The following is a 16880-nucleotide window of genomic DNA, read 5'->3' as shown; positions in this document are numbered from 1 at the left end:
TGCCTTGCCCCCATCTTTGTAAACTCTACTAAACTCTCCCCACTTACCCTTTATGATCGTGTCATCCGTTTCCTGTCAGAATTTTGACTGATATACTATATTTGCCAAATGTGAAATACGCCTATGAACAGAATATGACTACACTCAAATAATTCATTGAAAAGCAATGGTCTTGCCGGGCATGGTGGCACATGCCTGTAATGAAAGCATTCCAGAGGTTGATGCAAAAGGATAGCAACTTCAAGCTCAGCCTGAGCAACTTTGCTAGAGCCTGTCTCAAAATAAAATTTAAAAAAGGCTGGGATGTAGTTTGGTGTGAAGACCCTGGATTCAATCTTCAGTACCAGAAAGAAGGGGAAAAAAAGTTCAGCCAATTACCTCAGCCATGCTTCAACCAATTACAGGCTGTCAACAGATTTGCCTATGTCCATATAAGGCAAATGTCTCATAACATCATCCATGAAGAAGATAAATGCTCAACTATATCTCATGAAGTTATTTTTGTAAATCACTTTCTTTTCTTATTCACAAATACTCTGCCTGCCCACCCTTCGGATAGAATACTTCTGAACCTCTCTAGAATCTGTATGCTGCCCAATTCGTGAATCATTTTTTGCTCAAGTAAATGGTTAGTTTTAATTTATCTAGAGGTTTTCTTTTAACAAGCTTAACTTTCCCTTTGCCTAGCTGCTCTCCCCCCCCCCCGCTTTCTGCTTCTCTAAATCCTTCAGCTGTTAGTAAAGAGAACATCTTTGATCACTTGTGTAAGATTTTTTTCATCCAGTGCTTCTAGGTAACTTAACTTGAGATAGCTGGTCTGTAGAACCTTTCACATTCAAGATCAAACCATCTGACTCCAAATCTGTACATGAAATAAACACAGAAAACACTTCATTCCCTTCAAAGACGCCAGTATGAACATCATTAAGGCAGCAAATACTTTTTCTCCTTTGTAATCAGCCTTTTCATTTTGTGATATTTGCCATAGAGAAGTATTAAATGTACGCGCACAAATCTATTGTTTTACTCATTATAATTTTTTGTTGATATTCAATCTGGGTTTAGACTACATATCATTATAGTTATTTTCTGGAGATATGTATATTTTATGTAAATATAGATTTAAGATACATATGTATAGCTTTGTATAAAAACATATAGTTTAAATTTCTATGTCCAGTTGGAAACCTTTATCACAGTCATCCCACACTATTTTTAAAATGTATTAACTCAGTTTGAAATGCTACATTTGTCATATTTATTAATATGCATACTTGTGGGTTTGCCTTTTCAGTTTTAATTTTTATCTGTTAATTTTTAATTTCATTTGTTAGTTTCTATACTATCAAGAAATTATGATTTCCTCCCATGGAAAATTTATGGAACATTTATCACCATTTCTCTTTTTGTAAACTTTGGAATTTTGGCTACTTTAAAAATACCTGAAGAATTCATTGTATACTTATGAAATATGTATTTTTACGTGTGTCATACTACAATAAAATTTTACCAAAAGTATCTTTAGCATTTTATTTGGAAATTCATGACTTCATTTTTTAAAAAGTACATTATAGAACATTTTGGAGAGAATTGGTATCTTGTAAGATTGAAGAATTTTTTAAAAGTACATACTCTCTCTCCAAGTATATTTATACTTAAATAAGATCCTCAGTAAAGTTGCATACTTTTTGTCTACTTTACATACCTTATACATATTCCGAGATTTTATTATAATTTATATTATCTTACCTAATCACTTTTAAATGGTTATGCTAATACATAGATGAGTATTTATTCTATGATCCCTTGTAAGTATGCATAGTGTCAATATAACTGCTTGGATTGTAGCTAAATAGTATTAGCAAACAATTTTCAATCTTGAGTTGTTCAACTTAATCCTAATGTTTCATATATATATATATATATATATATATAGTTAATTAAGTTGATGGTAACTTTGGGGACCAGGTTAATGATATCTTTTCAGTTAAAGGCTACAAGATTTCTGAGGCTCCTTCTAGAGGGCTCCATCCAGGCTGGCTACCAATTGTTACAGTTATGTAGTGCATCACCTGGCTGCTATTCTAATTGGGCATCTATTATTGTTTGATCAAATTGTTAAATCACCTGTATACTCACCCACATAGTTGCTCCACTCAAATATTCAATATATCATTAAAAAAACCTAGTAAGAAAAGAATACTTACAGGTAACTTGTGGTCCATACATTACATATAGTATATCAATGTTCATAACAATTTTCCATTCATGTAGGACTGTCTTAAGTACCCATTCTACATTCACTTTTCAACTAACAGTTTGGTAATGTAGAGAGACAAGAGAACAGTTAAAATGCCACGTGATGATAAAAACACAATGCTATAAGAATTTGTGGGATGGGTGCCTTACCTACATATGCAAATTCTCAGAAAAGTGTCAGAATGTGACTTAGGATCCGAAAAGGATCTGGAGAACAGAGACAATTTTTCATCTCAGTACAAGAATATGTACAGGGCGTGTGATTAAATTTGCAAAAGATGAGAATGCAGTGAAGCAAGAAAAGAAAAATAATCTTTCCATTTCCTTAAAGTTTCCAGATCAGTACCCTGATTTTAGTATGCTCTTAGCAGTTTAGTTGGTACAATTTAGAAAAACAATTATCTAAGCCGCAGGAATCTCAGATCTATGTTCACAAGCAAAAAAGTTTTTTTTCTGAAAGCAGATTCTGTTTTTCTCTATTTACTTGGAGTCATGCCTGATTGAAATGGAAATTATTTTTCCAAATGAGATAAAGAGTAAATGCTGGGTTCTGGATCGTGCTGAAATCTTCATAGATGCGTGACCTTCAGAAGGCAGTAAAAAAAATCAACAGATTGCTTTGTTACTGTGTAACAGGAACATTAGCATTCTAGTTCAGTCTTACTGAGGTTATTGAATTTTTCCTCTTTTTTTCACTTTTTTATTGGAACATTTCAGACATACATAATGATAACATTCATTATAGAGAATTTGTACCTGTCCATGATATATTTTACTGTTTCTTTTTTCTCATTCACCTCACCTCTCTTCTCCTCCTTTACAAAACCTGTGTTTCCATTTTTTCCATCTATTCTTTTTTTCTTGTCCCTTCCTTTACCTTGTTCACCTTCTCATTTGAACATTTTCTTCCCATTTCCCAATATCTACTATACATTTTGGGCCTTATTTACACTTTTAGTTTCTCACACCAGAGAAACTGTGGTATTTAAACAAGTATGACTGGTTTATTTCACTTAAAAGTATTGTCTCAAGGTATAACCATTTAGCTAGAAAGATCTCAAGCTTATCCTTCTTTATGGCAGAATAGTACTCTATTGTATATAAAACACATGTTTTCTTTATCCATCATTGGTTGATGTACAGTTAGGCTGTTTCCAAGATTTAGCTCTTAGAAACTGTGCCACTGTGAATATGGGTGTGCATATATCAGTGTGGTATGATGCTTTTAATTCTTTTGAGAAGACATCAAAAGGGGGAACATCAGAGTCAAATGAAACCTCCAGTTTCAGTTTTTGAGGAATCTCTGCAGTAATTTCCACGGTGATTGCACGTCTCTAACTAATGGTGAAGAAGGGTTTGTTTTCTCCACAGCCCAACACCATTTGTTACTGGTTGATTTCTTGATAGTTATTCTTTCTGGAGTTGGATGGAATCTCAGCATTGCTTTAATTTACATCTCTTGAATGAACAGTGATATTGAACATTTGTTCATATATTTATTTTCTATCTCCACTTCTTCATCTGAGACATGTCTTAATATCAGATGGCCATTTTTAGATTGAGTCTGGCCATTTTTAGATTGGGGGGTCTGATTTTTTTAGGTCTTTATGTATTATAGATTAATTTTTTTGTCAGGAAAAGATTGAAAATTTTCTTCCTGTACTTTGGTTTATATCTTCACTCTACTGGTAATTTCTTTTGCTGAGCAAAAGATTTTTAATAAGTTGAGATCCAAGTTATTGATTCTTTATGACGTTTCCTGTGTACTTGGGATTTTGTTCATGAAATCTTTGCATACACCAATGTCTTCAAGAATTTTACCTACTATATCTTTGAGGGGGGCTGCAGGAGTGGGTATCAGGAATCAAACTTACCTTCTGTCTTGCAGCAGATTAAATGTTTCTGTTTTAATATTTAGATCTATTTTTAACTTAGTTTAGTGTATAGTGATATATATGTGTCCAATTTAATTTTTCCATATGCAAAGCCAGTTTTTCCAGCGCCATTTATTAAAGTGGCTGTCTTTCTTCTAGTAAAAGGGTTTGGTGCCTTTGTCAAAGATAAGATGGCTGAGTGCTGGAGTTGTTTCTGCATCCTCTAACCTGTTCCATTGATCCTTGGGTCTTCTGTTTGTTTTTTTGTTTTATTTGCTAGTATCCTGTTGTTTTTAATACTATGTCATTGTAGTAAAATTTCAGGCCAGGGATTGTGTGCCACCTGCTTTGCCTTTGTTGCTCACAATTGCTTTTGCTGCTCTAGGTCTCTTCTGGTTCCAAATGGATTTTAGAATTGTTTCTTCCAAATATCTGAGATATGCTACTGGTATTTCAATCAAAATCACATAAATTCTGCAACTAACTATTTTGGCAAAATTACCGTTTTCACTATATTGGTTCTTCCTACCCAAGAGATATCTTTCCATTTTCTGATACCCTCTTCAATCCCTTTTTTCAGAGTCCTGTAGTTTTCAATGTAGAGGTCATTGCCTTTGTCAGATTGACTCCTAGGTATTTCCCTTTTCTTTCTTTGTTTCTTTATTTCTGGGCGCTATTGTAAAACATGTTGTTTTCCTAAATTTATCCCTTGGTGCATTTATTATCTGTGTATAGGAATGCTACTGATTTTTGAGTGCTGACTTTGTATCCTGCTATGTTACTAAACTTGGCTTCAATCCAGAAGTCTTTTGATGGAGCTCTGGGGATATTTCAAGGTAGAGAATCATGTTATCCACAAATAATGATAATTTAACTTCTTCCTTTCCTGTTCTTAATCATTTTATTTCCTTCTCTTGTCTAATTGTTCTGGATAATGTTTCCAGAACTATATTGAATAAGAGTGGTGATAATAGACATTCTTCTGTTATTCTTGATTTTAGAATGAAAGTTTTCAGTTCTAGTTCATTTAGTATGATGTTGACTATTGATTTGTCATAGCTATGTTTTATGAGATTGAAATAAAGACCATTTATTCCACGATTTTTATCATGATGCTTTCCAGCATCTGTTGAGATTATTGTTTTGGTCCTTGGCTCTGTTAACATAATATAACACATTTATTGATTTGGGAATGTACAACCACCCCTATGTCCCTGTAATAGATCTTGCTTTGTCATGGTGTATAGTATTCTTGACGATTTGCTGCATTCTGTTTGCCTGTATTTTATTGAGGATTTTTGCATCTCTGTTCATTAAATGTAAGATTGTCTTATAGTTGTCTTTTTTGGTTGGATTCTTCTCCGGTTTTGATATCAGGGTAATGCTTTCTTCCAGGAATGAATTTGGAAGTTTTGCTTCCTTTTCAATTTCATTAAAGAGTTTGAGAAATAGTGGCATTAAATCTTCTTTCAATTTCTTGTAAAATTCAGCAGTGAATGCATTAGGGCCTAAGTTTTTCTTTGTTGGCAGGTTTTTAAATAAGGCTTAATTTTATTTACTGATGTTGGTTTACTTAGAATTTTTTATATCTTCCTGATTCAGTTTTGGAAATTCATATATATTTAGGAATTTATCCATGTTGATTAATCCCGGAAATTTTGCCATGCACTTATGGTGTGGTAGTGGATAATTCCAGCAAGTCTGCACCTTTAGCCTCACTGAAGTTCATGCTGATTTCTGACTGTGAATCTGGATCCTGATTTTTTCAGCCTGTAACACCTGTGTGCCTCCTGTTAACTTGAACCCAGCTCCCTGCTGACTTGAACTCAGTTCTTTAACCTTCTGCTAGCTTGAATTTTGTTCCGCCTCACTCTGACACTGGGAACCACTAGATGGAGCCAACAGCAGTTGCTCTGAGTTTCAAACTCAACAGGCCTCTCCTCAAAAGGTCTAATGGCCAATTGCCCTCTCCTATAGGATGTCTGAATCCAAGTAACTCACCAGTCCCTGCAGTCTACTGCATTCACTATTCCATTCCACTGGTGTATTTCTCCATGGAGGCCTCTGGAGTTCACAGCAGTCAATGTGCAGATGCACATTTGAGCTGCCACTCCCACACTAGAAATCAGGGCTCAGGGACTAAATTAGGACACTTCCATTTCCTTCTGCAATGAGGCCTCTCTCTTCCTTCTCCCCATGTGCTTTGATTCATGCTTTCAATTCTTGCTGAGTCCTGAGGATTCACTTTTCTCCTCCTCTTCCTCATGTTCCAGCATCTGGACACCAAATCTTAAGGCTGCTTCTCTGCTGTTCACCACTCTTTTTCCTGGAAATCTCTTTTTAGAATAATGATGTTCCCCCACCTCAGTTTTATGTATCTATTTTTATATTTTGAGGGTTATTTTATTCCAATATCCCTTTTTTGGTTCCAATTATGACAGTTCCATTTTCCCTGACACCCGATAAAGCAAAGCAAACGCCGATGATATACCATGGTATGGAAATGAATAAGCTGAAAAGTGGACGTATCGGAGAGAGCTTTAGGAACCTACCAGAACCTGGGACTTTAATGCCATCAGTTTTATTTTTCCCTTATTCTTGCCTCTTAGGATAGACAGCCAATGTCTTTTTTATTCCCAATGACATAGTATTATCTCTGAAGATTTAAAATTTTTTGACCAAATTAATTCTCTTTTCTAGTTTCAAGTTTCCAGAAAAGACTATTAACCAAGCTTAGATCAAGTTGATCTAATCAGGTATTGTCAGAGTGACAAGACTATTTCACAAAACACAGTGATTGCTGTGGTTACCATAAGTGTGGAAAGTATAGTTCTTTGCAAAACAAAGGCCGAGATCTGTAGCACGAGGGGCATAAAAGAGAAGGGCAGAACTGCCCCCCACATTTCATAAGCATATTAAGAATTTGCTTATATGAAAAAATGTTACCATTTCATATCCTTAATAGTAGGCCAGTTATCCAGATCTAACCAATTATCCAGAACCAAAATCACTCCCACTATGCTAAGGCAATCTGTCTCCTGAAAGCTTCAGTTAAAAAGCAAAATTTCCTCTATCACTTCTCTCGTTTTACATTGTACTGCTTTTCCTCACTGGCAGTCTAATCAGTGGACTTCTTGGTCTTTAAACTCATCCTAACAATGACCATCTTTAGGACTCTCAGAGTTACTATTTGATCTATGTATAGCATCTTGCCTCTAAGATCTTTACATGACTGGCTACACTAGTCTCAAGTGTCACTTTTGGAAGATTTTCTATAATTATACGACTTGAAATAATTGCCAAGATATTTATTGCGCTTATAACATTGATCAGTATATGAAATTTTCTGATGCGTGTACTTACTTTCTTGATAAGTGTAACAAGCTTCAAGTAATAGAATACTCTGGTAAAACTACATAAATTAGAGTTTGTAGACTCAATGTAATTATTCCATGTCAGATACTTTCACAGCTGTAAAGTAGTTCAACAATGTCATAAAAACCCTGAAATTATGACCTTTTACTTTGCCATTTTCAAAGTAATTTTCATGTTGCTTTAAAAATTATAAAAAAGAAAGAAGGAAGTCAAGAAGGTTACATACAAAATAAATGGCAAAAGTGGGAAATTGCTCATTGAAAGAAGAGAACAACTTTCGAAGGAGCTAGCACCATACTTTCACTAAACTTAGAATGCAGGATTTCATTAGGTATTCAAACCTTAGCTTCAAGGGAGATTGAAAAAACATTCTCAGCTTCCATTTATTATGCAAGTGGCCTCTAAAAGTAAGGAAGGCAGGCAAGGAATGGCAACTGGGAAGGTAAAAGCAAGGTCTAGCGCATGCTCTGCCTGTGTGCCTTTATCTGCAGAGTGGAAGTTTCACCAGATCAGGTTTCTAGATGCCCCAAGGCAGCTCAGTCTCTGTAACTTATTAGCTATACTTTCCCATTATTATTTAAACCAGATTAAGCTTTAGTCTCTTCCTTCGCAATGGACACCATCGTAAGTGATAATCCAATACAATCTGACAATATAATCCAGCTAATCCTTAGGTAACATTAGCATATAGGACTGATTTATTCATGAGAAGTAGTAGACATAGTGCCTAGGTATACATTCTTGCAGAAACACATGCAAATAATTTGTATTTTGTCATATAATTACAGGGAAAAATAGTGAGTATAATAATGATGAATCTAGTCTGTATTTTATTTAGTTATATCCCAATTCAGGTTGGAAAACATATATATATATATATACACATACATATACATATCTAAATATACATATATATTTCTTTTTTTTCATTACTAAGGATTCAACCAGGACTTTGCACTGAGCTTCACTCCAGTCCTTTTGATTTTCTAAGTTTATTTTGAGGCAGGATCTCTCTAAATTGCTAAATTCCTTGGCTGGGTACAAATTTCTGATTTTTCTGCCTAAACTTCCCAGAGTGCTACATTACAAAGATGAATCATGACACCTAATGAAGTTTTAATACTTTTTGTTTACCGAGGAAGGGGTCCTTAAAGATAAAAATATCTGGTGATCTGTGAAGTAATAATGTAGCTCTGCTTATGTAAATCTTGATAGATTATAAGATATCTTCTTGGACAGGTAATGTAAGGCCATTTGGAGGTAAGGAAGAAATTGAAAGACTTTTTTTATAATGGAGAGAAACTGAAAGAAATGGCTATGTAAGATGCTTTTTCAGAAAAACAGAACTAGTCAAGATATTCTTAAAAACAAAACATAAATGATATGATCGTGAAAACATGGAATCCTGAATCCTAGAAAATAATACATATGTGAGAAATGAGCTACAAAGAGAAAAGATTTATACATAAAACATGATCAAACAATCAGACAGTAAAAACATAAACTGGTCTTTTTGATGAACTAAAAGAGATTAGTAATATAGCTATCTATCTTTTATATATTTACATACATACCTATATATGTATACACATGTATTTATAGAATCTTTTCACTCCTTTCTTCTCTCATTTCCCCTTTCTCAGTTGTTCTTTCCTTTTGAGCATTTTCTTTTCCATTAACTTTCACAGTATCTATTGTACATTTTGGATCCTATTTACTCTTGTGTTTTAACTTACTCTAGGGAGACAATATGATATTTACACATTATGAGTATGGTCTTATCTTGTAATCTGAACAATTACTTTCAAGATAACAATATGCAATATGTTAACTAATGTTAATTTCCTATTTTTTTAAATTCTGTATCTTTTTTATTTTATTTTTAAAATAATGAAAGATGACTTTAAAAATTATAAAAAAGAAAGAAGACAGAAAGGTTACATATAAATAATTTCTATGTATAAATGATGGTCTTGATTGCAAATTCTACAAGGACATTTTATTTAGCTAAGGCCTATGCTAGTCTTTTCCCCTTTTGAAACAAACTGTGAGACTTGTGCTTATAGAAATCAGTCTTCCATCATATTTGGGTTAGATTGTTTTATATTGTAAGTTACTGTGTCCAGTGTCCTTCTCATAATATCAGGGTCCGCATGTGGTAAAATTAAAGAGGAAAGAAAAAGGGGAAGAAACTTCACCAGATTAGAGATTACTACCTCTGCTTTTGTTATTCCCAGAAGTGTCTGGTTATTCAAAATAAAGCAAAAGAAAAATGTCTTAAGGCTCATTTCCTTTAGTATTAAAATGTGTGCAGCAGACTGCGGAAAGCATAGGACTTTTGTAGAAGACCTACAGATTTATAGACTTGAACCAAGACATTTGAGTCTTAGGGATGTGAGAGCCTCTGTTTCTTTTGGCACTGCCCTGCTGTAGGTGGCCCCCCAACTGAGGCTGGCCTGTAAAGCTGACTCACGCTATGCCCACCAGAAGCACTAGAGAAAGGCTGAACATAGTGTGCGTGTTCCCTGCCCTGTAATTCATTACGAAAAGTAGTGCATGAGGCTGGTGAGGAGTTAGACTGCACCGGCCAGAGCAGCCAATTCTTAGGAAAAACACCCTGAAACCCTAATCTCTCTCTGTATGCACACAGTCTATGATACTTCCTGCTGCCTTGATCCATCCAAGAAATGAATCAGACCTGAGACGCTGTGTCCTAATTTCATTCTTTAAAAATTGATGATTCTTCTGGAAATAGGAGTAATGATTGTGCTAAATTATTAAAAAAAATGACTATAATAACAAGAATATCTATGACTTTCCCAAATCCATGATTCATTCTTGTTTTTTAAATTTTTCAGCCCTTTTACCACCTAAATCCTTATTGTGCGTTTTTCTAAAATGTCAAGCTGATCCTTACTTCCCAGGAGCATTAAGAGTGGAATAGTGGTATTCCTTTGCCTTCATGTTGAGCTATAATGTTCTTGACAATGACCTATTCTGTGTGGGAGTAAAGACTTGGCAAAGACTGTCGCCCAACAGTGATTTGGGATTTTGATAGCTAAGCTCCATGTTTCTCATCGAAAGTCATTTTCAGACCTTTGTTCCCAGGCTCCTGTGTTTTCTACATGCAACTCCTCACTGAGCCTGATAATCAGTCCATATTACTATCCTAGCTTTCATATTAGAAAACTAGCTTCAGTTTGGTTTAGCTTTAATTTTTGTTGTTAAATATAACATATGGAAAGTGCAAGGGGCTGGGGGTTTAGCTCAGCAGCATAAGCACCTGCCTGACAAGCAGGTGGTCATGAGTTCGATCCCTGGTACCGATAAAAATGAAAAAGACAAAAAAAAAAAAAAAAAAAAAAGAAAGTGCATAAAACAGCATAATGAATACTTGTAACATGAAAACTCATGAAGTTGCCAATATTTCAGAAACAACCTTGCCACTCTGAAAGTTCCTGTGTGTCCCTTGCCCTCCCTAAACTCCTCCTCTTCCTAGGCAGATAGGATTACCATAAGAATAAAACAGTTCTTTGTTTTTCTTCCTAATGTTATTATTCATGAATATTTCACTTAACATCATTCTTAAACTTTATAAATGAATCTGTACTGTTGAATTCGGCTGATTCTTTACCCAATTACAGACCTATGTCATATCTTGCACATTCATAACTACTGTGATTTCTTTAGAATGACCTGTGCTGTATTTTTTCAGACTGAACTGAAAATTAAAATATTTTTTGAGGATCCTTCCACATTTAAAGTTCTATGCCTGGAAGATTGCCCCTTTGTGTGTTATTTTGACAGGGGTCACTGTACTTTATATTGCTTCAATGCTGGTCGATTAATTGCTTGGTGGTACTTCATTACTAAAACTTTCCTTCTATGATTGTGTGTTGAAAGCACACAATAAGGATTTAGGTGGTAAAGGGGCTGAAAAATCTGAAAAACAAGAATGAATCATGGGTTTGGGGAAGCCATAGATATTCTTGTTGTTATAGTCATTTTTTTGTATAATTTAGTGCAATCATTACTCTTATTTCCAGAAGAATCACCAATTTTTAACATTACTAAAAACTGTTCCTTCTGAGATGTGACTTCATTCATTATGACATTTATATATGTACCAAGTCAGCAGGAACAAAATAGGAAACGTAAGAAGACCCTAAATGGTTTCATGTTTACTGCCTGGATATCAGCTCTGCTTTTGGCCCTTAGTATATTCTCTGCTGGTATCCACCTATCCCTGCAAAGCCCAGATCAGTATCCAAGCCCCAGTTCAACCCCAAATTTAGCAGCGTAAATCAGAAGTGTGACAGACCTTTAATTTCCTTATCTGTAAAGAGGAGGAACTGGATTAAAATATTTCTGAAGATTCTTCTAGATTTAAAGTTCTATGACTGGAAGATTGTCTCTTTGTGTCTTTTATGATGACACTAGTTGCTGTTCTTTATATCACAGTTGTGTGCAGTTGGGTATGTCCAGTGGCCAGGATCTTGGTTTGGGTCATTTTTGAATCCTTAGGGGGCATGCATGAGAGAAAGTATTACAGTAGTGTTTGATAAATGAAATTCCAATCATTGTTTTGATCTCTTTTTTTTCCACTGAATGTCTCTATCATTTGGGTCTTAATATAAGATTTACCTTAATTTTTTCACTTACTGAGCTTTGAATTTTAGATGCATAATCTTATTTCCATAAGCAAGGCAATATATTCTCCAAGAATCCTGCACCCTATCCGTAAGACCAGAGAGGCTGATTTCAGGTGTTCATGTTTGTGGAATAAGTGGTTGGCATTCTACCACAGACTCATGACTTCATCACCTACAAAGAATATGGAATACTGCTACCATTCTACATGGTCTAAGACAAGAGCCTACTTTGATTTTTCAATGGCAGGGCTTAGCAAAGTGTTCCTCCAGCCCTTTGTCAGTTTGGGCAGTGGAAGTCTCATTAAAATAACAGTGTTCCCGAAGTTGGGTAGGATTTTCACCTTCATGAGAGGAACTCCAAAGATTTTAGTTCCAAGTTGAGAAAACACTGCCAGAAGTTCTGAGTTTTGCTTGGTATGGGAGGATGGAGGGCCTTTCACTTTTCAGGTTTATCACAGCTTCTACCCATGCCCCCAAACAATGTCCCAGCACCTTTTGATTATCTGAAGAGTGAATGAAAAGTTAATCAATCTTAAGAGGCAGCTGGATGCCTGATCTAGCCAAGCACTGGACTATTTAAGTAAATTAAAAACAGAAGCCTATAAACTGACCCCAGCCGTTCTACCTCTAATGACTCCAAGCTGGGCTCTCTAGTATTTTGCTATTTTTAAAGTCAGTCATTTTTCCATGCCTGTATTTTGTTTTGTCATAACACATATGGGGCAAGAATTTTTCCATAAGCTTTAAAAATAGAAATAATATACTGTTTTCGCCTGTAGAAATTATTGTGACCACTACAGTCTATGGGATTTTTTTCCAGCCCCTCTTATGTCTCACATTTCTGTTTTTAATCATAAAAATGCTAGGAGCAGAGCTCGTATTTAAGATGTTTAATTAAAGTGAATAGAATTACAAAATAAGCCATCTTGTTTTTCCAAGGACTGTATTATTAAGCTGAGCTTGGTCAGCTTGTAAAGTTACCTTTACTATAAAATATGCAGGATGACAGGAGCTAGAAATCTCTTCTCAGGGCTTTGCACAGAATATTGTGCATGTAACTGAACAAATCTAATGAAAATGGAGACTTGGTGAGAAAACTTTAGGGCCAAGAAATCTGTGATAATGACTTTTTGGTAGTGCACAGACTTCTTGGAGCAAGCCCTGGTGGTGACTTGACAGTGGAGCAATCTCACAGGCTGATTAGTCTCACAGGCTTATTTGTACCTATAAATGCAGCGCTCTGAATTTTGGTACTTTAAGGCAAATAAATTATTCTACCAGGAAAATAGTAGAAATTCCACTTTGCTTTGTTTTAACTCCTCCAGACTAGATAATACTTCAGCAGTGAGCCCTTCCTGAGTGGGAGTTTCTTTCTTTTCTTTGCTTTGCTTTCTATCTTTCTTTTCTTTTCTTTTTTTATAATAGGGATCAAACTCATGGCCTTGTGCTTGCCAGGCAGGTGCTGTGCCATCGACCTATATCCCTGGCATGAGTGAAAGTTTCTAAAATGCCAAAAGGAAACAGTACTCATTCTCCATTCATTGGACACTCACTGTCGACAAAGAAAATACCTTTAGGCAATCGCCAGATCTGAGGCCTCTTCCATGTGAGACATATATAAAGATGTGATCTGTAGCAGCTAATACTGCAAGAAGATGTGATCCCACATGAGATATCCCAGGGAGAAAAGAACAGCATTGTATACGTATCTTCAGTAACAAACCAAAATTAAGAGAATTCATTGCACCGTGGTTCCAAGGTCTTTTGGGACTGTGAGAAAAAGCAGATCATATAGAATCTGTTCAGGTACCAAATGAGCCCACTGGATCTTTACTCTGACAGAGGCCCACTATAGAAGTCCTTCCATTAGTTTCCAACATAGAATTTTACTGTCAATGACTGAAGCAGAGAGGCCTACATAACAGCATGGGTGTAGGAAGAGGGTAGACAATAGCTAGCACATTTCCTGTCCTTTCAAGAAGTGAAGATACTGCAAACAACAACCTTAGGGGCTCAGGCATAAAGATCCCTGACATTTCTCCAGATATCTCCCTCCCCTGATTCAAAACACAGCTCTTTAATAATCAGTAGTGTTGAAGGTACAAGCAAATTGAATGAGCAAGTAACCCAGATGCTACTACATGGTCTCCTTCATCTTAACTTGAACCTAAGCCTGCAGAGGTATCTGTGGCTAATTGATCAAATAAGATTCTTTAAAAATGAGGTATTTTGCATGATTTTCCAACATTACCCAAAAGTAGGTGAGTACATCTTACCTCAGCCCTGTGTCAGTGTGCTTGTGAAGAATAGTATTTAAAGAAAAACTTCATTCTGGTAGGCAGAACTTGGAGCAATGCTTCTGGTTGCTCATTTCCTCGGCAAGGTAAGATAGTTGGGGTTCTATACTCATTATGGGAAATAATTAAAGTTTAGGTGGATGGCCAGAGACTGAAAAGGAACATGCCTGGAAAATTGATGACAAACAGTTTTGGGATACTAACATGTCGCTAGACAGCATTCACATTGAGTGGAAAGATATATCAGTCTAGTTAATGCTCCCCAAAGAGCAAGATCAGAAGGAAAAGGATCTTAGCTATCAGACAGAAAAGCTGACTTATTTGATGGACATCAGTCAGCCTTTTCCATTAGCCATCTTTTCCCTTGCCCAGTGAGCTGTGTTTGTGACAGGGATGAAGTTGATGTATAGGCCCCCAATATGAATTTTGCCTCACCACTGTAGTATATCTAGCAAGAGCTGCTGTTCAGAGTCCAAGACCCGCAGTGATCAACACTGAATTCCCAGTATGGCACCATTCCCCAGGGACAGCCATAGGGCTAGCGGGACCCAGCTTGCCACCTGGCGGCAGATTGATTACATTAGGTCATTCCCATTATAGAAATGGCACCACTTTATTCTGAAATAGATACCTACCTTGGATAGTGCTGCTTTGCTATCCATAACACTTCTGTTAGAACCACCATCTGGTAATCTAGGAAATGCCTACCTTACCTTCATTATATTTTATACAGCATTGCTCTAAGAAGTTAATTTTACTGCAAATAAGGCAAGGATTTTATGGTTTGGGAATTTATTGGTCTTATCTTGGTCATGATGAAGCAAGCGGCCTGAAAAAAATAATGAAATGGCCTTTGTCAACTTTGTCATGTCACAGCTCTATGGCAACACCACGCAGGCCCGAGTAATATCTTCCAGGATGCAATATATTGTGCAAGTCACATGGTGCTCTCTTCTACAGTCAGAGTTTTGAAATCAAGGCTGGCAATGAGTGACTCTTGTTGGTGTTTATTATCTTTGTTGATGCATTGACAAAAGTTTGCTTTCTGACCCAATATTTTATGTTCTGGTGATTTATTTTATTTTTTTAAAGACATTAAGATAAAAGAGGACATAACAAAGCAGATCAGATCAGAACAATGCAAGCAACACAACATTTTACCACAAGACAACCCATAATTAACAGTAACTACTATAATATCTCCTTCTTTGAAATAGTTGATCATAGTTTCATATACGATAGTACCAAACATAACAAAACTGTATAAAACCATTCAAGAGAATGAAAGTATTTCAGGGCATTCAGAACCAAATAACAGAGAATGAACAATGGCTACTATATTATCTCATTTTCCATAGAAAATTTGTTTATACTATCACACATAATAAGATACAATATGATAGAACCAATGGAAACAGAATAACAAAAGCATGGTAGGACTTCAGAGTAAAATGATATTAAATCAGCACTGGCTATTACAATGTCTTGTTTTCTTCAAAATAGCTGTTCATACCGTCATAAATAATAAAATCAGACAAACCAGGATAAAATCATTCCAACTAATGAATGCAAACATTATAAGTCTTCAAAGCAATGCAATGCGGAATCATGATTACCATAAACTTTTATGTACTCTTACCATTTCTTACACTAGGGAGACTATACGATATTTATACATGTGAGTTTGATTTATTTTGCTGATAAGTATGGCCTCAAATTGCGACCATTTATTTATGAATATCTCAATGTGATCCTTCTTTATAGCTGAGTATAAAAATACCACTGTATAAAAAATACCACAACTTTTTTATCAGTTTCTCAGTTGATGGACACCTAGATTGTTTCCAAGATCTGGCTATTGCATATTATGCTGCTATAAACATGGGTTTACATCTATCACTGTGGTATGATGTTTTTAGTCCTTCTGGGAATATGCCTAGAAGTGGAATAGCTGGGTTGAATGGGACTTCCAATCCTAGCTTTTTGAGGAGTTTCCAGACTGATCTCCACAGTGATTGCACCAGTCTACACTCCCACCAACAGTGCAGGAGAGTTCCTTTTTCCCCACAGCCTCTCCAGAATTTGTGGTTGGTGGTTTTCTTGATCCTGGCATTCTTTCAGGAATGAGATGGAATCTCACTGTGGTTTTAATTTGCATTTCTCTAATGACCAGTGATGATGAATATTTTTTCATGTATTTATTTGCCATTTGTATTTCTTCATCTGAGAACTATGTATTCATTTCAGATGTCCATTTTTTGGATTGGGTCTTTGAATGTCAGGGATCTGATTTTTTTAAATTCTTTATATGTTTTAGACAGAAGTCCTTTGTCTGAGGGACAGTTCACTAAGATTTTTTCCCAGTTTGTGGGTTTTTTTTTTCACTATGCTGGAGATTTCTTTTGATGTGCAGAAACTTTTTA

Source organism: Cavia porcellus, unplaced genomic scaffold (genome assembly GCF_034190915.1).
Source record: "Cavia porcellus strain 051 isolate PalLab524CR breed Dunkin Hartley unplaced genomic scaffold, mCavPor4.1 scaffold_11, whole genome shotgun sequence".
NCBI classification, from domain to species: Eukaryota; Metazoa; Chordata; class Mammalia; order Rodentia; family Caviidae; genus Cavia; species Cavia porcellus.
This window is presented reverse-complemented; position numbering follows the sequence as displayed.